This window comes from Cricetulus griseus, chromosome 8, assembly GCF_003668045.3.
Source record: "Cricetulus griseus strain 17A/GY chromosome 8, alternate assembly CriGri-PICRH-1.0, whole genome shotgun sequence".
Taxonomy (NCBI): Eukaryota; Metazoa; Chordata; class Mammalia; order Rodentia; family Cricetidae; genus Cricetulus; species Cricetulus griseus.
This window is the reverse complement of record NC_048601.1, coordinates 2,242,268-2,269,847: the sequence shown is the minus strand read 5'-3', so window position 1 is coordinate 2,269,847 and position 27,580 is coordinate 2,242,268. Positions and strand designations below refer to the sequence as shown.

Sequence of the window (27,580 nt, the reverse complement as noted above, 5' to 3'; positions counted from 1 at the left end):
TCGGGATCAAACTCTGGTCTTGATGCTTGGGAAACATTTAGCCCTAACCTACTGAGTTATCTCCCTTGTCTGTAGATATTGGTCTTAAGGCTTTTGAACAAGGGCCAAGTTTTATCATGACAGTACATATTTAAACAAAGAACTTGTGTGTTTTCCTTCTTTCTTCCACTCTTGTTGTAACTTTCCTAGTTGTTTTTGTTATTAACTAACCTCCCAGTAATTGGCTCATCTGATCTACAGGGGAAGATGGACATGTAATTAAATGGGAAAATCCATGTAAAAGAAATCTTTGCAAATGATTGGGAAAAATCTAAGATATCATCAAGTACTTTTTCAACAAAATTAACCTTCCCAAAGACACATATATTTCTGCAAGATTCCTGCCAGAGGCATAACAGAACTCTCCTCCATCATTAGCTCCTGGGAGTGGCTTAGCATCCTACAGACAGACAAGAGGACAGAGTTCTCTAGCCAGTCTGCCTATTTAGCAGTTCAATAGCCACAAAACACAGACTGAGACTATACAGAACATACTTGATTTTTAGCTGACTGACTATGGATAGTGCACCGACTGTGAAGGGCTTCAGGTGGAACTGGACCACTGTGTTCACCCCCTCCTAACATACACAACTCAACTGCCACAGACTGGCAGTGTGGCTCGAACTAACTGTGTTCAATTCTTTCCTGTTGAGCAAATGCATTACCAGTGGAAATGATATTTGCATCTAAGTGGCTAGCAAGCCTTTTCTCGTTGCTAGCTCCATGGACCTGTAAATCCTTGCAAGCTTTATTTCAAGTGAACAAAACATTGGGGATTGTCCAGTGTTTTATTTTTTCACTCTTCGTCCAAATACGTTGAGTCAGTATGGCTTAAGGACATGTTCAACACATGGTCTCCATGTTCCCAGCACTGTAAATGCAGTAGGTGGTTAAAGAGCAAGCTCTAACTACAGCCATGCATTTCCTTTGTTGTGTATATTTGGGTCAGACCTTAACATGGCTTTACCATATTTTCTTTGTACTTTAATTTCCTTTGTGATTATTGCTTTTATTTATTGGTGGTATAAAAATGTCCCAAGGACTGAAAACAAATTGCAGCCCCCTTTATAACGTAAGCACTCAGAAGTTCTCCACTAGTTTGCCTCAAGGCCAAGATTAAAAATTAAAGTCCTTTCAGATAAAACATGCAATAGGTAAGCACTTGCATTAACTTCTTAACGAAACACAGGGAGATATCTATATCCACACAGGGTTCGTTCTCATCACCCCGGGTCCAAGCGTATAGCAAACCAGGAGTGAGGACTTGTGTGTTCACAGTGGCTCTCAGTGTCTCAGGCCGGGCCTCCCTGGAGATGCCACGAGGCGCCTGCCAGCAGTGCCACCCTGGAGAGCCGGCAGGATCCTGGACACATTAAGAAGGAAAGGCAAAGGAAGGCATCCCGGCCCGACCCAAGGACCACCATGAACTTCGACGCAAGGGAAAGGGTGGTGGGAATCCATCTCCTAAGTGCTAAGTTTGCCAAGATGTTTTCATTTCATGTTTACTATCCCACCCTATTAAAGTCTATTTGCTTCTGACACTTCGTTCATTTTATAACCTGATAGCGAGCAGGTTTGATTTAATGGCCATTTCTTAGTCAAGGTGCTGAAATGGTTGAAATGTTTGCTTCTTAAACAAGACAGATTTTTAACCTGTTTGTTCAGGAAGCCGCACACGTACATTTTCAGAAACTAGACTTTATGAACATAAATGCATTCATCTGACCCTGGTAGAATATGTTTGATTTTATTGAGAATGTTACTCCGTTTCTGCGCCTGTATGGATTCATAGCCCTTTGGACTCTATGAAATCACCGAGAGTCTTGCTGCACAGCTGTGCAGAATTTGAGCAGCTTCTTGTAGTTGCTCAGAGAAAGGAAATGTGCTCCATTTCATCCCCTAATGTAAAATAAAGTATATTATACTGGGAACAATGGTTGCACTTTCACAAGTGAGTCCACTGTTCATTTTCATAGGCTTAGCATTCTAATTAATTAAAAACCAAGAAGCATCAATCTCCTTAAAATTAAAAAAAAATTACAAACCTGTAAGAAACACAACTATCAAAACTTTTGCAAAGCTTACTTGGAACATCATTGTGGGTGGAGAGCACAGCTGGGACTGATATGAAAAAGCACCTTCTAAAATTATACTGTGTTTGAGTAGTAAGTGTAATTCCTCTTACACTGCAGAGAAAGAACTAGAATAAATTGGTGGCGAATGCAAACATACAGATGATTTTAAATAGATTTTGTCTTAGTTTTTAAGTGTGTGTGTGTGTGTGTGTGTGTGTGTGTGTGTGTGTGTGTGTGTTTCTGTCTGTCTGTCTGTGGGTATAGGTACCTGAGTACAGTGCCCACAGAGGCCAGAAGAGGGTGTTCAATGCCCTGGAGCTAGAGTTAAAGGAGGTTGTAGCTGTGTGTGCCAGCAGCCGGACTCCCATCCTTTGGAAGATGAGCAAGGACCCTTAACCTCTCTAGCCTTCCTTTGTCTTTAATTTAAAGAGCATGGAGAAATAGTTAAGAAAAGTAATACATGATTATTAAATAGTGTCCTAAAACATTCAAAGTCATTAAACAAAAATGAGATGGTTAATAGATGACTTAAGAAACAGTAAAACCTTTACAGGTTTTTATTTTCTTCCTCAAGGTTACAGCCCTAGCACCTAATTTACTAAAAAAAAATGCATTATCTGAACAAACAATTACTTAAAAGCGTTATTATACAGGTTCAGCTCTTAATGGTTAAGATTAACAGTGCTGATTTTAATTAAAAAATATTTCCCTAGTAAATTTTCATTAGCCTTTAAAAGAAAAAAAGAAAAGAAAAGAAACCCATGTTTCCACTACTTCCAAAGTTCTGGTAATCACTCATGCAAACGAAAAATAATGTATGTTTTCCATACATGCATAAGTTGTTCCACAAACATCTGGCAGTGAAACTCTGAAAGCTGCTAGATTCCAGCACAGCCCAGGTGTTCAACGCCGGCTCTCTAGAACTCAGCCATTGCCCGCAGTCATTTGTTGCAACTTGTATTGGCATTTTTATGGTCGGGATGAAGGGCAGGGTGCTGACATCATGTTCTGGTGTGAGGAAGGTGCACTGAACTCACTGCAGTGAAAATCCTATCAATGAGTGATTGTTGCTGAAACCGACTTCATTGGTGGCCACCAAGCTCTGCCAAGTGAAACATCTGGGCACAAAGTTAGCAGTGGCGCACCTTGTAAATAACTTAATTGAAATTAATTGCCAGAAGTTTTGCAGCATGCAGAGGCAGTCACAAGCACTGTTTCTTACTCTACTGAGGAGGTTTATGCTGAGGAAACTGTGTTCACAGGTTCTATTGTAGCCACAGAAGATGAAAGTGTAGAAAACAGGGGAATGCACTGGCAGGACCCTGTAGAAAGCAAAACCACAGTGAGGAGAACACGTTTATGCCTCTTCCGCTGATAGGTATTTTCTTCTGAGAAATACTTTTAAAACTTATGAATAAAGCAATTTAAATAGGTAGGGATCTATATTTCCCTCAGAAAGCTCTGTTATTTTGCCCATATTATCAATGTAGAAGGTCATAACAATGACGCTGATAAAAATATGAAATTATCGTGTGTTCTAGAGCCACACATTGGAGAGATCAGGAGGTTGCATTTTGAAAGAACTAGGGGATTGATCATAAAATATGTAGCTTATTTTCTCCAGAGTCTTACTAATGCTTAGAATAATTTTTTCACAGCCCCTTATGCCCTCATAAATCCTGGGAGAAGCAATTAAAAATTACCAGAGGGACACAGCAGTCAACACAAATAAGTTGGTGCCCACCCCACGCAGCCTTGCCTGGCCTTAAGAAGTGGTTCAGTCTGTGGTAATGCCAGTTACTGGCTTCTTTCATTCTTGGTTGTCATTACTTCTCAATTTTCCTTTTCTTTTTTAGAAAAGCTATGCAAATGTAAACATGTTTAAAGATCTTCGGTTGTTGATACTGGAAATTTTTTCCTTTATCTTCTTCAGATTTCTGTGCTTTTATATTTGCTTCCATAAAGAATTCTGTCTGGGTTCTCTATGTAAATCAGGATTTAAATGATACACATTTTAGTTTAGCATGCCTAAAACTCCTGGCTGTTATTCTCCCATTTAAAATAACGGGATCTAAGAAGCATATTCTATCTAGAGCTGAGGATGTCCCGCTCACTGCAGGAAGATAATCTGCTGTCTACCCAGAGCCTTCTGGTGCATTTTTGACAACAGTTCCTGATATTCACAAGTGGACTTTTGATGCAACACAGGACCCAGCTCTTAAAAGAAGAGAAAAAGAAAAAAAAAAAAGCATCTGGTTTCTTTTGCTCAACAACAAAATGCATCTCCAGATATGTCCCTTGAAGTTAGTTTTCCCTGTGTGCATTCTGTCCCGATGTGTGACACAGAAGGGTAGAATGGATCCTATTTAGCCCTTGCTGTTGTTAGGAACGCACAGAAAGTGTAGGCAAAAGAACATCTTTAACGTATGGTTTTAATCTTAACATTGAATCCCCATGTGTTCCCTTGAGGATACTATTTTAATAGTATCAGATCAGATTAAACACAGTGGAGACGGGAGGGAGCTGCAGGCGGCCAGGGCCGAATGAAATCAATGGCAGTTGCTTTGTAATCAGATTTCCATTTAGCTGCTTTTTTTTTTTTTTAATTTTGCTACAAATGAATGTATTTATAGCAAGAATGTGTAAATCACTTGGGCTTCTACAAGGAACTATATGATTTTATGATACATCCTAACTCTTAAGGATCTCAACATTAACAGAAACAGATATGTTTGCTAAAGATATGAAGCATCCGAGAAAGGCCAGGTGAGGACTTTGCTCATGGATCGCTTAACTGACAGTCGGTTCTGGAGGGTGGTGTGGAGGCAGCCTTGGGCTGCAGCTCAGAAGTGGCAACCTGGATGAGGCACAAATGCCAGCGAAGCAAGCACAAAGGCATCTCTCAAAAGAAAGCAACACTGTTTCAACTCGTGTTAATGTGGTTGGTTTGTTCTTAGCACTGGGGATTGAACCCTGGACCATATGCATGGCAGTCAAGTGCTCTACCATTGAGCTGAATCCTTAGTTGCACGTATATTATGATGCAGCATTTTTCCTTGCTGACATTCACACCGTCTGGTGGATGGTGACTCAGCTCCTACTGAATCTACAGCAGTTGGGGTGACCTGGGGAAGATCAGGAGTACCGGGGTGTCAGCTTGGTATCTTAGTTACTTTGACTCAAGGACGCAGGCATTGCAGGCTGGCGTTGGACTCCTGATCCTCCTACTTGAGGCTCCTAAAAGCCAAGGTTACAGATGTGCACTGCCTTGTTAATTTAGAAGCGCTCATAAGGCTCTACTAGGAGAATGGACTTACTGCCTCACCCCATTTAATCCATTAAATTTAGTTACTTCTCATAACAGTAATTGTGAGCTAGGGACAGAATATTTCACTTATATTAGGTAAATTTTCTTTTTGATGATGGGGCCTCTGAGGAGAGGGTACTTTGTCTCTCATGTGTGTTGAATCCATGAGTTTATTCACTGTGTCAGAATTTAATCAATGCTATGAAGGACCCATGCCTGAAATAGTAATAAAACAAAACTTACAGGAATTGGAAGGCATAAGGGATATTTTTAATATCTACTTAAAGAATATATCTTTCTCGGCCTTTTCTAAATTCCCCAAATGCTGGTGTTCCAGAAGAGTCCATAATTCATCAACGATGCTCTCCGGGTTGTAGAAGTGAGTTCTTATGTCTTGTGACTCTCTGGCTATTCTATCCCGTGAACACTTTTTCTTTCTCCTGATGTGGTTTCTGGGGTCCACGCTCTCCTGGTTCTAATTATTGAGCTGCTTTTTTTCTCAGACTCCTCTGTTAGCTTGTCTTCTTTCAACCACTTAAATGTTGGCACTTTCCCTGCTGTAGCCTCTCCCTTTACTCCTCTCCTTCTTCACTCCAGTCCGCCGATGATGCCCAAATTCATTTTTCCATCCCCAAACCTGAGTTCCCATTCAGATTTTTAATCATCTGCTTGGCATTTGTGAATAGTTTCCTGACAGATACCTCAGAGTCTTCGCCAACATAACATTATTTTTACACTCCAGAAGTCTGATTTTTCTCCTTTGTGTCTGTGGTGGTTTGAAAGAGAATGGCCCCAGAGGGTCACTTATTTGAATGTTTCAGTTGAATTGCTTAGGAAGGATTAGGTCTGGTCTTGTTGGAGGAAGTGTGTCACTGGGGGATGGGGGGGCTTTGAGGTTTCAAAAGTCAATTCCCAGCCCAGTCTCACTCTATTTCGGCCTCCATTTTTATATAAGGTGTGAGCTCTCTGCAAGTGCTCCAGTACCATGCCCACCTGTTGTTACCTGGCTTCCTGTCATGATGGCCACAGACTAACCCTATGAAACTGTAAGCAAGCAGCCAGTTAAATGCTTTCTTTTATAAGTTGGCTTGGTCATGTTGTCTCTTCACAGCAATAAAACAGTAACTAAGACTGCCCATATCAGGAATCCATCCTTAATCTAGTTGTTCAAGGTAGATGTGTATTTTGAGGTTTAGGGAGTGAAAACATAAAGCATGCCTGGCAAGTGCTCTACCTCAGAATTACTTCCCCAGTCTGTAACACGAATTAATAAATGAGCCTAGAGACTGATATTGGGGTTCAAACTTCAAGCTGAATATCAGAAAGCAAAGCAGATAGCCACTAGCTTCTTACCTCTACCTCAAACTGAATGGGCTGCTCCTGTCTCCATGAGCTCTCACCAAGCCTCAAAATGTAACCTATCCTCAGCGAGGCTTGAGAATGAATGCCTCTCTAAATACTTACTCCTGTCTTCTATACCCCTCTCATGCTGGGATTAAAGGTGTGAACTCTAATTCTCTTTTAGACTGATTCACTCTTGTGTAGTTCTAGGTGGCCTTGGACTCACAGAGATCTGTCTACCTCTTAACCCTGAGTCTTGGGATTAAAGGTGTGTGTCACCACTGCCTGACCTCTACAGCTTGAGGCTGACTTTGCTTTTCTGAATCATCAGTCAAGCTTTAATAAATCATAAATAATATATCACTACACCAGCCCATAGATATTTCAAACCATGGCTCTGTTCTGTCCTTTCTCTTTCAACCCATATGCAAATAAAACACTGTGTTTGTTCTTAGTACCAACTAATTCTCAAATCCTCAGATTAATCTCTTTAGTTTTCAACTCCAAGGACATAGATTTAGTTTGGAATTTGATGATCTTTTTCTCCCTTGAAATATTTTTATAGCGCTTGCCTAAGATTTGAACAGCCATCTTTCCTCTTAGTGGTCTGTTGCTGAAGCCAACTCACTGTCGTCCATGTTGGACACAGTGCCATCTCATGGTCCTTTGGGTTTCCTGAACAACTGAAGTCACACAACTGGTATGCTATGGAATTTTTCCTTTGCCTTTGAAATGTGAAACTTCTAATAATGATAGTCATTAACATTTCCATATCAAGTTAGCTTGACTCAGACATTGGGCCCTTTGGCTTACAAATGTTCATTTTTTACACTCAGCAATAGAAGTCCCTATGTATGGGGGTGTACAAAGTGTATTGGGCCCAGACCAGTGATATTTATCAATTGTTTTTAACTATCAAGAAACAAGTAGTTCTTATTGATAAATTTTAATTCTGTAAGAACATAGATCATCTTAAAAATAAAAGAAGTCATGTTTAAAGAAGGACAGAACAGGATGGTGGAAACCTTGTCAATCTCACAGCGCAATGGAGCTAGACAACTCTTTCGTATATAGAATGCAAGACACCAAAATAAATAAAATACAGTTTTCACATATCAAATTTGATAACATATTATAAAATACTCCAAGACAAAGTAACTTTAAAAAAAGCTTAGTAAACTAAGAAAATTTGACAGATTTCATCATGCTCTCCTCCGGAAGTAGTGACCTGGGTTGCATACTTACTCCTTTGGCATTGCCTCTGCTCCTTTCTGTGGGCCCCAGGTGTTGCAGAGGAGAATCCAAGGGCTGCCTTCCAGTCCTAAGGAGATTCTACTGAAGAACGGGGATCACACTAGCTTTCCAGCCAGTATTGGTTATTTTCTTCATCAAAGTAGTAAACGGCACTGCTTATGCTTAAAATGTTTAATAGGCAAATCACTCAAACCCTGGCTTCAGCTTCTTAGAATTTTATGTCATGACCACCTAAATTAACTGCTGCTCATTGTGCCATTCATTCAATAAGTGGGCCTTTTCATTAGAAAGTTGGTATTTGTTCCCAGCCTCAGAGGCACAGTGACGGTTGGAAGACTTGATGTTGAGATGGAAACAGGACACAGCCATCTGACAGGGTGTTGTGGTTTGGTTGTAAAACACCCCTTGTGTTAGTTGCTGTGATAAAACACCAAGACCAAAAGTGACCAATGGAAGGACTTTCTTTTGGCTGACAGTTCCAGAGAGAGGGCCCACACGATGAGGGAGACATGGCAGTAGCAGGGAAGAAACCTGGAGCAGTAAGTGGAGAGGCCACACCTTCAACCTCAAGCCTGAAGTAGAGAGAGTGAACTGGGGTAGGGTGAGGCTAGAAAACCTCAGAACCATCACCTGATGTACTTCCTCCAGCAAGGCCACACTTCCTAAGACTCCCCAAGCAGCTCTGCTCACCGGGGACAATGTGTTCATATGTCTGAACCTATGGGGCCATCACCAGCCCTATGCAGGGCTCCTATGTGTGAGTACTTAGTCCGCAGATAGTGATACAGTTTTGTGAGGTGACAGAGACTTTGGCCTTGAGGTTTATAGGCTAGTCGTTCTCCCAATCTAGTTTTCTAGATCTGTGTCTACCATGATGTAAGAAGCTGTGCCACAAACTCTTGTTACCACGAACACAACCAAAGACAGCATGCCTTCCGCATCATGACGGACTTTGTTCTCTCAAATTGTGAGTCACAATGAACCTCTCTCTTAATTCGTTTCTATCAGGAAGTCTGTCAAAGTGATGAGCTAAGTAACTAATGCATAGAATTGGTGTGGTCACCACTGTGCCATCCCGATATATAATTAGTGAATGGAGAGGGTCATCGCTGTTGTATCATCCTGACATAGAATTGGCATGGGGAAGGGTCATCGCCGTGACATCCTGATATAGAATTGATGTAAGGAGACAGATTACCACTGTGATATCCTGACATAGAATTGGTGTGTGGAGAGGGTCATTACTGTGGTATCCTGAACCTGTGGTCTTCAGGCCTTTGCATCTGTTTTATAAGAGGAGTGACAGGGGATGTCCTTCTGTATATATGCTTCTCTTATTGGTTGGTGAATAAAACAGTGATTGGCCAGGCAGAAAGTATAGGCGGGGCTATGAAAGGAAGGAGGAGAGAGAGGGGTGGAGAGAGATGCCATGTAGAGACCGGAAGATAGGATGTGCCAGGTGTTCTCTGGTAAGATAAGACCATATAGATTAATATAGATTAATAATAAAGAGAGACCTAGCCAGTAAGAAACCCTAGCCATCAGCCAACGTTTTTATAATTAATATAGTGTCTGTGTTTATTTGGGGCAAAGCGGCTGTGGGACCAGGTGGTACAGAAGCCTCCATCTTCAGAGGAGTGTGAAGACTTCGGGACCATGAGGTATGAAAGTCTCAGAACGCCATAGGCAGAGACCCAGAGGCCACTGTGGCAGGAAGGTCAGAATGCCAATAGAAATGGTTATAAAAGCTCGACTCACCAGGTTCCACAGGGGATCATGGACTCTCTGACAATGCAAATAAATCTGGGGTAGATGTCATTCATACCACACTCTATCAAATGTTAAGACTGTGTTCTATCTGTGTCCTCAAATTTTGAGTAAGGCTTAATTAAAAAGCAAAGAACTTGTTTTCTTTTTTGAAAACATTAACTTTAATTTGAATTAGAAACAATCCTATTTTACATACCAATCCCAGTTCCCTTTCCCTCCCGGTCGGCCTCCCATTTCCTCCACCAACCCACCATGCCACCCACCCCTCAAGGAGGGTGAGGCCTCCCATGGGGATCACCAAAGTCTGTCACATCACTTGGGGCAGGACCTAGGCCCCACCCCCATGTGTCCAGGCTGAGAGAGCATCCCTCCATAGGGAATGAGCTCCCAAAGCCCCTTTGTGCACTAGGGATAAATACTGGTTCCACTGCCGGGAACGGGTTTTCTTAGTGGAGCAAAGCTAAGAGATCATAGCAGGCTGTGGCATAGTTACTGTTTGCTTCCCTTCGTAAGGTTCACAGTGAGAATTCTGAGGAAAGAAGGGAGGAAACCTATGTGGCCTTTTGAGTGAAGGAGCGTGAGCGTGTTTGAAGCTGCAGATGAGGCAGGTGGGGGCATGGCTAAGGTTGGAGATGGAGAGCATCATGGCAGAGTCACACATCTTGTACTGAGACAGTAGGAGAAATGAATGTCTTGGAGGCAAGAGTCCACACATTGGAAATGTCCAGGCCTAACAATGCAAATAAATTTGGAAATATTTCATTTAAAAAGAGGGCGATAGAACAAAAGGGAACCTAGAAAGAGGGCGCTACACGGTGGAACAATCCTCTAACAAGGCCACCCAGGGAAGTGCTTTCCCCAGATTGAGTCACTCCAGGGCTCAGAGGTCACCGTGGCTACAGTAAATGGAGGACTGCATCTTGAGCTGGGGAGCACAGTGTGGCATGGTCCACGTGGTGCTGTCTTGCAGGTGTGCAGACTACGAGAACTGTAATGCCATTGAAGCTTGCACGAAGGTTCAGAGAAGAGCTGATGAAATCGGGCGACAGGTAGCAGTTATAGTCCTGCAGAACAGCCAGTGTGAGCAGCTTTGAAGGCTAAGCTTAACTTGCAGTGGAGATCCTAGGACGTTGGCGATGCCAGGAACTTGGGATGTCTGCCGTCAGTGAGTGAACTTGTCTGAGAGGTCACATGTCAGGGATGCAGGAGCAGGGCTCTAAGACTTCAGCCTTGTGTTACAGCCAGATTCGGTGTACGCAGCTGTGGGTTAGGCGTTTGCCTTGTGGTGGGCAAACGTTTTCTTACTACCCACCAACTCCTCCCTTTTGGAATGGGGATATCTATTGTATGTCATTTTATATTTGAGGAAGATAATTTCTACTTTCTTTTTTTTTTTTTTTTTTTTTTTTTGGTTTTCCGAGACAGTGTTTCTCTGTGTAGCTTTGGAGTCTATCCTGGCACTCGCTCTGTAGACCAGGCTGGCCTTGAACTCACAGAGATCCTCCTGCCTCTGCCTCCCGAGTGCTGGGATTAAAGGCGTGCGCCACCAACGCCCGGCGATACTTTCTACTTTTGACCAATGATGGGAGCAGTAAGACTTTGAAGTTGGCTAAGTCATAGTGAAGCCATGAGGTGCCTGGTGCCTGGGTGGAGGGACATCGTTTGGATGTGAAAATGTCTCTCCACAGGCTCACGTGTTTGAATACTGTCCACTGCTGGTGGCGGTGTTTGTTCGAAGTTGTGAGCATGGATTGGCATCACGCCACAGAGGTGGGACCTGAGGGCTGTACAATGACTGCCCTTCCAGTCTGGCTCTCTGCTTAACTCACTGAGGCGTAATGAACTCTACCCCAATTTTCTGCCACCATGGACACAGCCTCTGCTGCCAACCCTTTCCCTACCATGATGGACTATGTCCCCTTAACTCCCCTCCTGTAGCCCACATTCTAATTGATCTTAACAATAAAAACCCGGAGTCAGATATCCGGGTAAATGCTGAAAGATCAGAGAAGTAAAGGAAGCAGACACTAGAGAGACTTCTTACCTCTACAGAAGTCTCAGACCAAAGGGCTGAGCGCCTGTCTCCTCCCAGCTTACATGCCTCTCTCTGCCCAGTCATAGCACTCCTGATTCCACCTCACTAGTGCTGGGATCAAAGGCATGAGATCCCAAGTGCTGGCATCATAGATGTGTGCCGCCCTGCCCGGCCTCTATGGTTAACTAGTGGCTAGCTCCACCCTCTGATCTTCAGGCAAGCTTTATTTGTTAGAGCTCAAACAAAACATCGCCACCTCCTCCCTCAAGCTGCTTCTCTCTGATAGTTTGTGACAGTGGTGAGAAAGACACTAACACACCACGAGTCTAATGTGGTCCTTTCTGAAATCTGTGACAATTTTATTAGTTTTAAGAATTAGGAAATCCTATCCTAAAATTCACATGGAAACCCATGGAACAACAAACAGGCCAGATGATCTTGAAAAGGAACAGAGTCGATTATCTCATTTTTCCTCCTTTCAACATGGATCAAAGTTACAGTGAGCAAACGTTGGCAATGCCCTAGATCTTCGCCAAGACCACTGGGAGAGAATAAAGAAGCCACACAAATCCCAGCACATGTGGCCAAATAAAGGATCTCAGATAATTCATGGAGAATGGCAGCCTTTCAACAAGCCATGTTAAGAAAATGGAATGCCACACACAGCAGAATCAGACCGGATCTTCATCTTCTCATTCAAAACCAAACCCCGTGTGGACCTGAAACCACAGCACGCAAAGACTCTTGGGGGTATTCCTGTCCTGCTTTCTGTGGGTGGGTGTTCACAACACACCTTGCCTTTAAAGATGGCTTCTAGTTCCATAAGTGTTTGCTAACCAGACCAGTGGATGAGGGGGTGATCGTGGCACAATGAAATGGTCTCATTTCCTAAGAGTTCACCCAAGGTCATGGTGGAGCTGAATTCCTGGGAGAGTCCCTTAGTACTTTAGCACACAAGGGGATTAAGCAAAGTATAAAAGCCTTTCAATTCTACACTGATACGACCTATACCAAAATATCAACTACAATACCTATTAAAATGGGATGTTATTTTTTTATCCTAAATAATTTTATAGGAGTGGGAGGAGCATGGAGAGAGCATGGGCAAGTGTAGAAAACTCCGTTTGTGGTATATAGAGAAAAAAATTCAAGCTATAGGGTCACCATATATGAATAAGAACAATTAATTATATAGGTAGATATATTAAGGATCAAGAAAGCAAGGTTCTTGAACTAAGTAGGGAGAATTTGAAGTTAAATGTTTTTATTGGAGCCTAGTGGTGGTGTAGCATACCTTTAATCCCAGCACTTGGGAGGCAGAGGGAGACAGTTCTCTTTGAGTTCAAGGCCAGCCTGGACTACAAAGCTACACAGAGAAACCCTGTCTTGACACACCAAAAAAATGTTTATATTGTACAAGAATTAAGTCCCTGCCATGGACAATGTCATTTACTTAATCTGTGTAAAATACAAAACAACAGATGAAGTCAATATATAATTGGAAAGACAGTCACAAAAGGAGATGTCTCAAGTGGAAAATTTTGCTTCAAGACTCAACCTCTGGGTTCTATAAACTGTCAACTGTGAACTTTGATGAAAACCCAACAGTGCATGCAAGCCAGAGGTTCCTTCAGAGCCTCTGCGGAGAACACAGTGATGTTTGGGAGTGCTAAGGAGTCTATGCCTTTTCCCACTTGATCAGTAAAGTTACTACTGATTCTCATGTGCTCTGTCATGTCTCCTAGAAAAAGAAAAATAACAATACATTGACTATGGGTGCAATTCTCTCCTTTTTGTTTAAGCAGAAATTCAATTGGCAAAAAATTAGAGCCATCTTAAAATTTCAATCGGCATGAAGGCTGGCAAGTCATCGTCTCCTTAGTGTGAGAGAACACTTTACAGGCCCCCTATTTATTGTGATGCTGTAAATGAAGTCTGTTGATCTATATATACTTGTCTTTTATTTTTTCACGTTAGTTTTTAAAAATATTTTAATAGACAAACATTTATTAACTTAACAGACATGTGGGTATCAAGAGAACAATTCCTCCAAAGTATATCTGAATTAATTAGAAACAGCCAAAAATTAAGTGAGTTTTATCTTCATAAAAAATTTAAGTGGACCCCTTGCTCTACTAGAGGCCATGCTGGCTACCGGAAGTCCAGGTAGACTGCCTGCCAGCATACTTCCCTCGCTCTCTTGATGCAATCCCCAATTCCCTCCTCCTCATTGCCCCCGCCCGTGACTCAGGTAGAGAACTTCTGCACAACAGGAGGCTGTGCCTGCTCCTCTCTGGGTGCTGCCCTAACCTACCCCTCATTGTCACCATGTCCCAGCCCCAGACTTTAGCTCAGAGGTTAAGAACACTGGCTACTCTTCTAGAGGTCCTGAGTTCATTTCCCAGCAACCACGTGGTGGCTCACAACCATCTATAGTGAGATCAGATGCTCTCTTCTGGCCTGCAGGGATACATGCAGGCAGAACACTTTATGCATAATAAAAAAAAACTGAAATAACCCCTGCATTCTGTGAGACCACCATGGATTAAAGCTGGATTTCAACAACAGCAGAAAAAAAATAGAAAGCTTACAAACTCATGGAATTTGAACAACTCTCTACTGGATGAAAATGTGTCTTGACAGAAATAAGAAAGAAGTCAAAGACTTCACAGAACTCAATGAAAATGAATATGCAACAAACCCAGACTTATGGGACACAATGAAAGCGGTGCTAAGAAGAGAGTTGATACCACCAGGTGCCTATATAGAAAAATTGGAGTGATCTCATACTAGCAACTTTACAGCACACCTGAAAGCTCTAGAAGACAAAGAAGTAAGCACAACCAAGAGGAGTAGACAATAGGTAATAATCAAATTGAGGATTGAAATCAATAAAATAGAAACAAAATAATACAAAGAATCATTGAAACAGAGTTAATTCTTTGACAAAAATCAACAGATAGACAAACCCTTATTCAAACTAAAGTTAGTTTAGTTTGAGAGAAAATATCCAAATAAACACAATCAGAAATGAAAACGGGGACTATAGAACTATAGTAATAAAGCCCTCAAGGCATTGGCACAAAACAGATATCTTGATCAGTGGAATCAAATTGAAGACCCAGACATAAATGCACACAGATATGGATGCCTCCTTTTTGATAAAGAGGCCTGAAATACATAATGGGGAAAAATGGTCCTGGTCTAACTGGATGTCTGCATCTAGAATTATCCAAATAGACCTATATTTATCACCCTGCACAAAACTTAGGTCCAAACAGACCAAAGACCTTAAAATAAAACCAGATACATTGAACCTGGTAGAAGAGAAAGTGGGGGATAGCCTTGAATGCATTGGCACAGGAGACGACTTACTGACCAGAAGACTGATAGCACAGGCGCTAAGAACAACAATTAATAAATGTGACCTCATGAAACTGAAAAGCTTCTGTAAAGCAAAGGATACTGTTAATAGGACAAAATGATAGCCTACTGAGTGGGAAAAAATATTCACCAATTCCACATCTGACATAAGGATAATAATATCCAAAATGTATAAAGAATAAAGAAACTAGATGTCAACAAAATAAAAAATGTCATTTTAAAAAATGGGGTACAAATCTAGACAGGGAATTCTCAATAAAGGAATCTCAAATGGCCAAGAAACACTTTTTTAAAATGTTCAACATCCTTAGCTATCAGAGAAATTGTCGTAGCCCGGCATGTTTCAGCCCCAAACCATGGAAGCCACAAGGTTCGGCCTGAGTGGGGGAGTGTGGACTTGGAAACTCCTAGCAACCCAACAGTGATAAAGAGCAGACATAGGCATCGTGTCATCCATCTTTAGAGAGCTCTCAGTTCCATGCTGCAAAACTGGAGTCTCTTCTTTATTCAGCATCTTCCTGGCTGTAATCTAATCATTCTTCCCTGACTCCGAGACCATTTCTCTTCCATCTCCCTAGACCCTATCAGCAGATCTTTCTAACTATCTGTTCTCACTCTTCAGGTAGATTTTGCCCTCAGCCCTGGTGCAGGCCTATTCAAATGCTTAATTCTGCAGAGATACAAACTAGGAGGCATTCTCCACTGAGGCTATGCTATTCAATAGCAGATTAGCTAGCATCTGCAATACAATGTAGACCGGAGTTCCTGGTTACTGGAAATGGAGGGTTTTTGAACCCCAAGAAACTCTCGAATTCTCCCAGTAGCCCTTGCACTTCCTCTTCCTATAAGCGACCTGAGGTGACCTGTGAAGATGGTTCGCTACTCTCTCCACCCAGAAAACCCTACAAAATCATGCAAGTCAAGAGGTTCAAATCTCCGGGTTCACTTTAAGAATACCCATGAAACTGCCCAGGCCATCAAGTGTATGCGTATTTGAAAAGCCACCAAATACCTGAAAGATGTCACATTGAAGAAGCAATGTGTGCCATTCCCGAGATACAATGGTGGAGTCGGCAGGTGTGCCCAGGCCAGACAGCGTGGCTGGACACAGGGTCAGTGGCTGAAAAAGAGTGCTGAATTTTTGCTGCACATGCTTAAACATGCAGAGAGCAATGCCGAGCTTAAGGGTCTAGATGTAGATTCTCCAGCCATCAAACACATCCAGGTGAAGAAAGCACCTAAGATGCATCCACGAACTTAGAGAGCTCATGGCCGGGTAACCCATACATGAGCTCCCCCGGCCACATCGAGATGGTCCTCACGGAAAAGGATCCGATTGTTCCAAAGCCAGAAGAGGAGGTTGCACAGAAGAAAAAGATATCTCAGAAGAAACTGAAGAAACAAAAACTTATGGCACGGGAATAAATTCAGCATAAAATAAATGCAGATAAAAGAAAAAAGAAAGAAAGAAAAGAAACTCCCTAAAAGAATAGTTCTTGGCTCCCGACAAGAAATACAATTCAAACTCTGAGATTCCATCTTAAACCTGTCAGAATAGCTAAGATCAGTAACACAAGTGACAGCTCATGCTGGAGAGGATGTGGAGCAAGGGGAACACTCCTCCATGGCTGGTGGGAGTGCAAACTTGTACACCCACTATGCAAATAGATACGGTAATTATTCAGAAAAGTGGGAATCAATCTACCTCAAGATCCAGCTCTACCCCTCTTGAGCATATACCCAAAGGACACTCGATCCTACCACTTGCTCAGGTATGTTCATAGCTGCTTTATTCATAATACCCAGATGTCCCTCAACTGAAGAATGGATAAAGAAAATGTAGTATATTTACACAGTGGAGTGTTACTCATCTGTTAAAAACAGTGCCACCATGTGATTCAGAGGCAAATGGATGGGACCAGAAAAAGTCATCCTGAGTGAGGTAACCCAGACCCAGAAAGTCAAACATGGTGTGTACTCACTATAAGTGATGTTAAGTAAATGGTAAACATGTTACAATCTGCAGACCCAGAGAGGTCAGGGAACAAGGTGGGCTCTGGTGGTGGTGGGGAATGCGTGGATCTCCCTGGGGAGGGGAAATAAAACAGATGGAACGGATTTTGTGGGTGGACTGAGGGTGGCTGGGGATGGGAACAGGAGGGATCAGGTTGGGGAGGGAGGGGTGAGAGTCCAGGGAGAGACAACTAGAACTGGACAGCATTTGGGGGGCAATGTGGAAACCTAGGGCAGTGAAAATTCTCTGACCTATAGGGTAACCCTGGCAAGGACCCCTAGTAATGGAGGATACAGAGCCTGAACTGGCCATCTTCTGTAACCAGACAAGTCTCCCAGTGGTGGGACTGGGACCCCAACCCAACCACAGAACCTACCCACAACCTGTCCTGCCTCCAGGATGTGCTGGGGCAATGCTGGCTCAGAGCTTGTGGGAGTGGCCAACCAATGATTGATCTAATTTGAGGCTCCTGCCACGAGAGGAGGCCCATGTCCAACACTGTCCTGGATGGCCAGAAACAGGAGGCTGGATAGCCCAGAGATCTGGGGTAGAATTAGGCATGACTAGCCCAAACAAAACAAACAAACAAACAAACAAACAAAAACCAGCCAATGGAATGATTCCTAGTGATGCTCTGCTCCAGTCTCAGATTGGTGACGAGACAAGCTGCCTCTGGCAGCTGATGGTATTCGGTATAGAGAGAGCCCAGACTGGAGGTCTTTATCCCGTTCTTCACCTCAGCTTGAGGAACCCTGTGGAAGAGTGGGAGGAGGAATTGTGGGAGCCAGAGGAATGGAGGATACTGGGAGAGCAAGGCCTATGGCATCAGCTAAGCGGGGGTCATGGAGGCTCACAGAGCCCGAAGAGGAGCGGCCATCAAGGGGCCTGCATGGGTCTATGCTAGGTGCTCTGCGTTTATGGTATGGTTGTTTGGCTTAGTGTTTTGGAGGGACTCCTGACAGTGGGAATGGGGCATCTCTGACTCTTTGCCTGATCCTGGGACCCTTTTCCTCTTAATAGGTTGCCTAGTTCAGCCTTGATGGGAGGGTTTGTGCCTGGTCTTATTGTATCTCCTTGTGCCATGTTCCACTGATGCCCCTGGGAGGCCTGCTCTTTTCTGGGGGAGATGGGGATGGCAGTGGGGAGTGGATGTGGGAGAGAGGGGAGGAGGGGGAGGGAACTGGGACCCTGGAGGGAGGGGAAGCTGTGGTCGGGATATATCTTATGAGAGAAGAACAAATAAAAAATTTTAAAAGTCGAGTGGGATTTTCCTTATAAAAATTGTCAAATGAAGCAGGGTGGGGGAAGGGGGCGTTGGTGGCTTGTGTCTTTAATCCTAGCACTCAGGAGGCAGAGGCAGGTAGATCTCTGTGAGTTTGAGGCCAGCCTGGTCTCCAGGGTGAGCTGCAGGACAACCAAGGCTACAAAGAGAAACCCTGTCTCCAAAAACTAAAAAGAAAAGAAAAAGAAAAAGAAAAACTTGGCAAATGAATCTGCTTGTTCTCTCTCTCTCTCTCTCTCTCTCTCTCTCTCTCTCTCTCTCTCTCTCTCTCTCTCAAATTTGCTTCTCATGAGCCCTGTGTCAATGGATGACATCATCTCCCTCCCACTTGGGCTCAAAACCTCAGACTATGTTTTGACTCTTTCAATCTCAACCCCACCCACAACTACTTAGCTTCACTCAGACAAAATTCTGCTTTTAAGGCCATCTTCCTTCCGTTCTTTTCAGCCTTAAAGTCTTCAAGGATTTTCAAAGAGCCCTTCAATCGATCCCCTTTCAATAGATTCCCTTTCAAATGATGGCTTTTAATTAATCCCTCTTTCAAATGACACCGCTTTTAACCAAACTGCTTTTGGGTGGTGTGGTTCCTTTTCTGCTTGCCCTTTGGAAGTTTGCTTTTCTTTCTATTAACTTTTTGGTTAATGTGCAAAATAATGTGTGTGTGTGTGTGTGTGTGTGTGGTGAGTGTACATTTGTGTGTATGTGTGTGTGTGTTTTTGTGTGTACATATGTGTGTATGTGTGTGTGTTTTTGTGTGTACATATGTGTGTATGTGTGTGTGTTTGTGTGTACATGTGTGTATGTGTGTGTGTTTTTGTGTGTACATATGTGTATGTGTATGTGTGTTTTTGTGTGTACATATGTGTGTATGTGTATGTGTGTTTTTGTGTGTACATATGTGTATATGTGTGTGTGTTTTTGTGTGTACATGTGTGTGTATGTGTATGTTTTTGTGTGTACATATGTGTGTATGTGTGTGTGTGTGTGGTGAGTGTACATATGTATGTATGTGTGTGTGTGTGTGTGGTGAGTGTACATATGTGTGTATGTGTGTGTGTGATTTTGTGTGTACATATGTGTGAGTGTTTTTGTGTGTACATATGTGTGCATGTGTGTGTGTTTTTGTGTGTACATGTGTGTATGTGTGTGTGTTTGTGTGTACATATGTGTGTATGTGTGTGTATTTTTGTGTGTACATATGTGTGTATGTGTATGTGTGTTTTTGTGTGTACATATGTGTGTGTGTTTTTGTGTGTACATATGTGTATGTGTGTGTGTTTTTGTGTGTACATATGTGTGTATGTGTGTGTGTGTTTGTGTGTACATGTGTGTATGTGTGTGTGTGTTTGTGTGTACATATGTGTGTATATGTGTGTGTATTTTTGTGTGTACATATGTGTGTATGTGTGTGTGTATTTTTGTGTGTACATATGTGTGTATGTGTGTGTGTTTTTGTGTGTACATATGTGTGTATATGTGTGTGTTTTTGTGTGTACATGTGTGTGTATGTGTGTGTGTTTTTGTGTGTACATATGTGTGTATGTGTGTGTGTGTTTGTGTGTACATATGTGTGTATGTGTGTGTGTGGTGTGTGTACATATGTGTGTATGTGTGTGTGTGTGTTTTTGTGTGTACATATGTGTGTATGTGTGTGTGTGTTTGTGTGTACATATGTGTGTATGTGTGTGTGTGTGGTGTGTGTACATATGTGTGTATGTGTGTGTGTGTGTGTGTATTGAACACACCCTGTGCCCTTCCTTGTCCTCTTTGCTCTGATCTTGCTCACGTCCTTACTCCTTACTTTTGTGTCATATATATTATATCACTCTCTCTCATTCTCCAAGCTCCTTTTAGACTTCATTCTCCCTCTCATATCATAGCCTCTTTATACTTAAATTTCCAAATATGTATATATTAATTTAAAGATGATAAACTTCATACACTAAAAATTTCAGTGTTTGTCTGAGTCTGCCTGGGTGCTTCCTTCCTTCCTTTCTTTCTTTCTTTCTTTCTTTCTTTCTTTCTTTCTTTCTTTTTTGTTCTTTTTTCTCAGTTTGACTCACGTTCAGATCATTTGGGAAGATGAACCTCAATTGAGAAACTGCTTCCAAACAATTGTCCTGCAGAAAAATCTGTGAGGCACTTTCTCGATCGATTATTGATGTGGGAGGGCCTGGCTCACTGTGGATGGTGCTACCCTGGGCAGGTAGTGCTGGGTGGTATTAGAAAGAATAAGCCCGGGGAGTAAGCCAGGAAGCAGCGCTCCTCCATGGCCTCTGAATCAGCTCCTGCCTCCAGTTCCTGACCTGACTTTTCTTGATGATGGACCTGAGAGTCATAAGTAAAACAAACCTTTTCCACCCCAAGTTGATTTTGGTCCTGGTGTTTATCACAGCAACAGGAAGCCCACTAGAACAGTGATGTGGGGTGTCCTTCTTTAAGCTGCCAATATGCGTGGCTTTTATTGGTTGATGAATAAAGCTGTTTTAGCCAATGGCAGGGCAGAATATAACTAGGCAGGAAATTCAAACAGAGACATGGAGAGAAAGAAGGCGGAGTCAGGGAAATGCCATGTAGCTGCTGAAGGAGTAAGATGCTGGAACATTACCATGAGCCATGACCGTGTGGTAATGCATAGACTATTAAAGATGGGTTAATTTAATTTCGAGAGCTAGTCAGTAATATGCATGAGCCACTGGCCAAGCAATTATAATTAATATTAAGCCTCTGAGTGTTTATTCAGGAACTGGCAGGTGAGAGACAAACCTCCATTGACTGAACATCCTGCCTAGCTACTGTCCTATTGCTGAGGTAAGACACCACGATCAAAGCAATCTAAAGGAGAGAGGGTTTGTTATAGACTTACAGTTTCAGAGGGTTAGAGTCCACGCCGTCATGGTGTTAACGTGGCAGCAGGCAGGCCTGGCACTGGAGCAGCAGGTGAGAATTTACTTCATGACCCACAAGCATAACGCAGAGAGAGCTACCTGGGAATGGCATGGGATTCTTAAAGCCTCCTCCTAGTGACACGCCTCCTCCAGCAAGGCCACACCTCCCAATCCTTCCCAAACAGTTCCACCAACTGGGCACCAAGCACTTACATATATTATCAATGCAAGACATTCTTATTCAAACCACCATTACCCAGTCCATCCATGAAGCCCGGGACAGACTAGGTTGATCTTTCTGTGTGCAGAACTGTGGTACAGACCTTTCATTCCTATACTGACCTTTTGCTGTTGGCTCAGTGTGTGCAGCATGTCAAAGATGTTCTCACAGTTTGAGTCTCTGACATCATTCCCCACAACTCTCACACGGCCAAAGCCCTTGGGGCTTTTGATTCTGCATACTGAAGTTTCCTTTATCTGAAGGGAGGAGGGCTTTCTTTACTCTCAGTAGGTCCCTGTGATGATGGTGACTGCCCTGCCTGTGAGATCGCCTCAGATTTGAGCCTTTGCCCCAGCGTCCTCATCTCTCTGGCTTCTGAGTCTCCTGGTACTTTTATGTCTGTGCCTTTTTATATAGTTCAGATATGTATTTCACTTTTCATTCTCACTGTAACTCCATGACAGATTTCAAGCTTTTGATGAGGAGGATCAACAGATCTTTGAGCTTTCTGTTACCATTTCCAGATATCATCTATGCATATAATCAGGAATGCCCGAATATTCAGGTGTGGGGTGAGTGTAAGCAGGCAGTTTAGGGGCAGGAGAGATGGTTCAAATCCCCAGCACTAACATAAAAAGCCAGCCATGTGTGCATCTGTAATCCTAAGGCAGAGAATACAGTGGTCTGCTGGTTGCTGACCAAGCTCCAGGTTCTTTAAAGAGACTCTGTCTCAGTGGACTAAGTTGAAGACTGATAGAGTAGGCACCTGGTGTTCCCTCTAGCCTCTGTGTACACACATGTACACACACACACACACACACACACACACACACACACACACACACACACACTAGGGGTGGGGCTAGGAGTGAAGTTTACCCACCTTTGGATAATTTTCTATACTGTTAAGACTAAAAGGGTAAATCTGTTCAGTAATCCCAAAATGATTGTCCTAAATTTGAAAGTTTGTAACATGGAATTGTCTAAAATTTCATCATGCAGTAAACATCTCCTGAGGTGACTGGTTAATTTCTCAACCTTAAGAGTTCGTTGTGGGGAACACAAGTACAGTGAATCTAGTAACTTCCCTGGGCTATCATCTTGTGTGCCTGCTGGGTTTTACATTTGAATTTTAATTGACCTGTAACACACTCGTTTACAGGATACAGAATTATAAGTGATAGTAACATGTAACCATTAGGCTGGGTCTCTTACCTTGGTTTTTCTATCAGTATAACTAGCAGTGGAGGCACTCCTGCACAGTGCCCTCTGCTGAACCCCAGGGGAATCCAGAGGGGAAACCTAAGAGTTGAGTGGACTTTGCATTCTCTATGCCCAGGATGGCAGCTGGTGCCAAACTATGATGTCACTTCTCTCAATTGTGTGCTCTCCTGGGTCCACCAATTCTTTCCATACAGGTCATCGGGCGGCCATCAGTTGGTAAAATTTTCCTCTTTATTTGGCCAAAACTGGATCTAGAATTGTAATGAGTCATGCTAAGCCAGGGCTTTAAAAAAAAATGACTTTACACTTATATTTCACCTGTGAATATTCCCCAAGTGTCATGTGAAAACCATGATAAGAACAATCTTCCTTTTGTACAGAGAAGCTGTTATAAATCATATAAACAAGCACCACTTTGCATACAAAAGTCTGGAGAATTCTCACTGTTAGGGAGAAGGCCAAAGACCAAATAGGAATCCAATACCATGAGAATCTTGGCTTGGACTGACCACACATCTGCTCACACTGCCATGTTGCCAATGCGTTTGTGGATTCATAATCACCTGACTAGGGACCATCTCCAGCTGAATCAACAATGAACTGCTTCAAAACAGACAGGAACATGCTCCAATCTTATACCTCAGGGTGAATGCCAGTAATCTAGCCTCCGATGTGGCATTTCACTAATCTCAGTAATCAACATTGTCCTGGTCATCAATGATTTTTTAGACAGGTGGCAATTTTCTTTCTGAAGCAGATAGCTGTGGAAATGAAAATCAAGGGACTAATGAAATTTAAATATGAAAAAAATAACCACACTGGTATCAATATTTTTACTGTTCCAGTGCGAGCAGCTGATTGATCTAGAACTTTCTCAAAAGGAAATGAGTTTTTCTTGATATTTTTATTATGTGATTGAGATTTTGAGTTATACCAAACTTGGATGGTTTCAGGAGTCTGGCCTTACAGCTCCGGAGGCCCTTTACTTGTGGATCCATCAGGCTGGGCTGTACTCATGATCACTTTCAAAGATGAAAACACTGCCGTGGGGCCTTTTGGCTGCCTTCTGCTGCTCTGGTTCTGAGACATTTGACCAAGTGATAAAATCCTTAGTTTCTAGTGATGTATATCAAAGAACATAAATATTATCATATTGGGATATTTTGAATGCAATTGGCCCCCATAAGCTCATAGGGAGTGGCACTATTAGGAGGTGTGGCCTTGTTGGAGAGGAAGTGTGTCACTGTGGAGGTGGGCTTTGAGGTCTCATATATGCTCGAGCTATGCCCAGGACCTCAGACCACTTCCTGCTGCCTGCAAGTCAAGATGCAGGACTCTCAGCTCCTTCTCTGGCACTATGTCTACCTGCAGGCCACCATGTTGCCCCATGATGACAATGGACTAAACCTCTGAAAATATAATCTACCCCAATTAAATGTTTTTCCTTTATGAGAGTTGCTGTGGTCATGGTGTCTCTTCCAGCAATAGAAAACCCAACTAAGACAGACATGTAATATGTATTTCAACTCAGTCTTTGTATCATTGTATATGATGAAGCTCAAAAGTCAAAGAAGTACTGACCAAATCTAAAGGAAAAAAGGAAAATACCTGTCAATCAGATGTGCTTGTTGTAGGCAGAAGTTTCCTGTCCTGGAGCCACCAGGTCCCAAATACCCTGCAGCTGCTTCCCAAATTAACACAAAGACTTAATATTCCTTATAAATGGTGGGCCACAGCTAGGGCTTAGTACTAACTAGCGCTGACATTTTAAGTTAACCCATATTCCTTCTTTGCCCTCTGCCACGGGGCAGTACCTTTGTTAGCATAGCCCGTTCATCTCCTGCTCCCTCTGCATCTGGGGCGGCTCCTCACTCCACCCTTCGCCTTCCCATCATCCTTTGTGTGGTCTCCTGGCCTACACGTCCTTCCTGGCTACTGGCCAATCAGCATTTTATTAAACCAATTTGAGTGACAAGTCTTTTCAGTGCACAAGAGGATTATCCCCCAGCAGCTTGCCTCCATAGTACCCCTATGTCCATTACTTCTTTCGTTGCTGTGACCCAAACATCCAACAAGAAGCAGTAACAAAGGAAGAGGGGTTCTCAGTTGGAAGGTACAGGACCATGAGCCACCGGTCACGTGACAGGAAGCAGAGGGAGGAAGGCTGGTGCCCAGCTGTCTGTTTTATTGCAGGATTCAGCCCACAGCATGGTGCTGCCCACATTGATGGTGGTCTCTTTCCCAAGTTTAAACTCTGTGAGCATTCTGATTGGTCTTCAGGGGTATATTTCCATGGTGATTTTAAATCTAGTCAACTGACAGTGAAGATGAATGGCACACTTAGTATTCTATAATTTGGGTAGTTCAACCTTATTGTTCCCTGATTGTATTTGAGAGAGAGAGTTTCTGGTTAGCACAGAATCCTGTCCGGTTTGCTCCAGTAATAACTTACAGGTACACTAAGCTGGGGACAAGCGCCTTTAGTTTCCAGCAGTTGTTTCCCCCACCCCACCCCATTACTAAAGGTTCAAAATCATTTGTTAAATACCTGCTAATGGGAGTGGTGGTGCACACATTTAATCCCAGCACTCGGGAGGCAGAGGCAGATGGATCTCTGTGTTTGAGGATATCCTGGCTTATGTTGTAAGTTCCAGGACAGCCAGGGGCTATACGCAGTGAGGCCCCCATCTAAATAAATACAACATCTACAAATTTGATGTTGTATTTATTAGATACAGCTTATCAGATACAATATTTAGATAATATTGGCTTTGGTTAATTATTTGTAACATCAATATCTTCCTATAGAATTACACATCTATAAGGCTGGGAGATTTCCACAGAGAACGGAACCAGGCAGGACACAGGTTCAAGGCTGCAGAACAGTGATATGGAGGCTGAAAATCAAAGGGCAGTCTAAACACTCAGGTGAGAACTTGAGGTTTACAGATAAGTGAATTTGTATAAAAGCAGCTTCTGCATTCTCAAGTGCCCAGGCATCTCAGTGAAAAGATACAACTAGGCTCCAATCACATGCAATGACTATCAAGTAGACTCACCTCACAGACCACTGCTTCATTTTTTGTGCCGTGATTATTATGAGTTTGGGGGATATGCTGCCTGCACAAAAGGTATTCACATGGTGGTCAAGAATTCTCAGCATTTGGGGCTGGGGGGTGTAGGCTGGTGGTAGGGTGCTTGCCTGGCATGTATGAGGCCCTGGGCTCAGTCACAACACTGGGGAAAAGGTAAAAGATATTCTGTGTGTTTTCCTAGAAACCAAAGAGAATTGCATTATTTATATTCCTTCTAATTGCATTCATATGATCTGTATTCTACTTAGGAGCCCAATTTTCAATTATTTCCGTAAGAGCTTAGATTTGGGGGCATTTTATGATTTTTACTTAACGAATGACTTTGCTAAGTTAAAAGCTGATTTCCTGATCTCTAGGGAAGATATTAACGGTTGTTAAATTATAACGTTTGGTAGATAAATATCAGGTAAATTATTGTGTAACACTAGGGCTTAGAATACCTACCTGTCTTGAGTAAAGAGTTTGATCAGTGAATGTAAAACAACACAAAAGCTTTTATGTTCAATAGAGAAAATGCTTTTCAGGAATGTTGAACCTTTGACATCACAAAACGTGTTGTCTTCTACAAAGTTTACAATCAAAAGGCAGTTGAGAACTACACAATCAAGGTCTGACTCTCTCTCTCTCTCTCTTTCTTTCTCGTAATGATTTAGTATGTTTATGATTTTGCTTTGGGAGGCATTTATAGTTATCCTGGAGTGCGTGCTGCAACACCTGGCTTGTGGGCTGCAGGATGGGTCTATCTGCCAGGTTTAACTTGTAGTAGATCCTTCTTCCCTTCCCCAAAGTGTATGTTGCTTATTGCTAGAGGCAGATTTTGCTACTGCAAGCTTCATATCGTCAAGGACTTTATTTCCATATAACTATGCTTTCAAACTTCTAAAACTTTTTGGATAAATATTTTATTAGATTTTTAATTAAAACGTACTTTATTTATCATTATTGTGGGTATGTGATGTTATGTGGGGCATGCACATGCCACAGCATGTTTGTGGAGATCAGAGGACAGCTTCTTGGAGCTAGTTTCTTTTTCTTTACCTGTGTGTGTTCTAGGGCTCAGACTCAGTCAAGAGGCTTGCGTTGCAAGGGCCTGTAGCTGCTATGCCATGTCAACAGCCCATGTATAAATTTTAAATCAAGTGTTTTTGAACTGACCCTAAAACATACATTCAGGCAAATTGTCTCCACTAGCAAGAAGTTGCTTTCATTTATTTATTTTTCTTATGGTAGATTAAAGTTTGACATAATTAAAGAGGTAATTACCTTTTATAATCAGAATTATTTAGAACCCAAACCCCCAAAAATGCTAAAAGAAGAAGAAAGAGAAGTCAACAGGAAGACCGCCTGCTGCTCCCATATACCACTTTCCTTCTTCTGGTCAGCTTGAAAGAGTGATCAGACTCAGGAGAATGCTGCCTGGGGTTCAATCATGTTCTTTCAAACCCCATTTTTCAAACTTCAGACTTTTCTCATGATGTGTTAATTTTGTGGTACACCAAAATTTATGAAAATGTTTAGTTCAAACTCAATTTATCTTAGTTGCACCAGCAGTTCTTGCCTGGCATTCTGCCCAGAGTACTGATTGCAAAGTCTGCAGAAAGTGGTGTAGCCAGCAGCTCTGAAAGGAGCAATAGCGTGGTCCAATGAGGACG

General features: G+C 42.5%; 1 pseudogene; it reads left to right on the top strand.

The window, feature by feature from the left end:
- Positions 1-16,020: 16,020 nt before the first annotated feature.
- Positions 16,021-16,630, top strand: LOC107979986 (annotated as a pseudogene).
- The last annotated feature ends 10,950 nt before the right edge of the window (positions 16,631-27,580 follow it).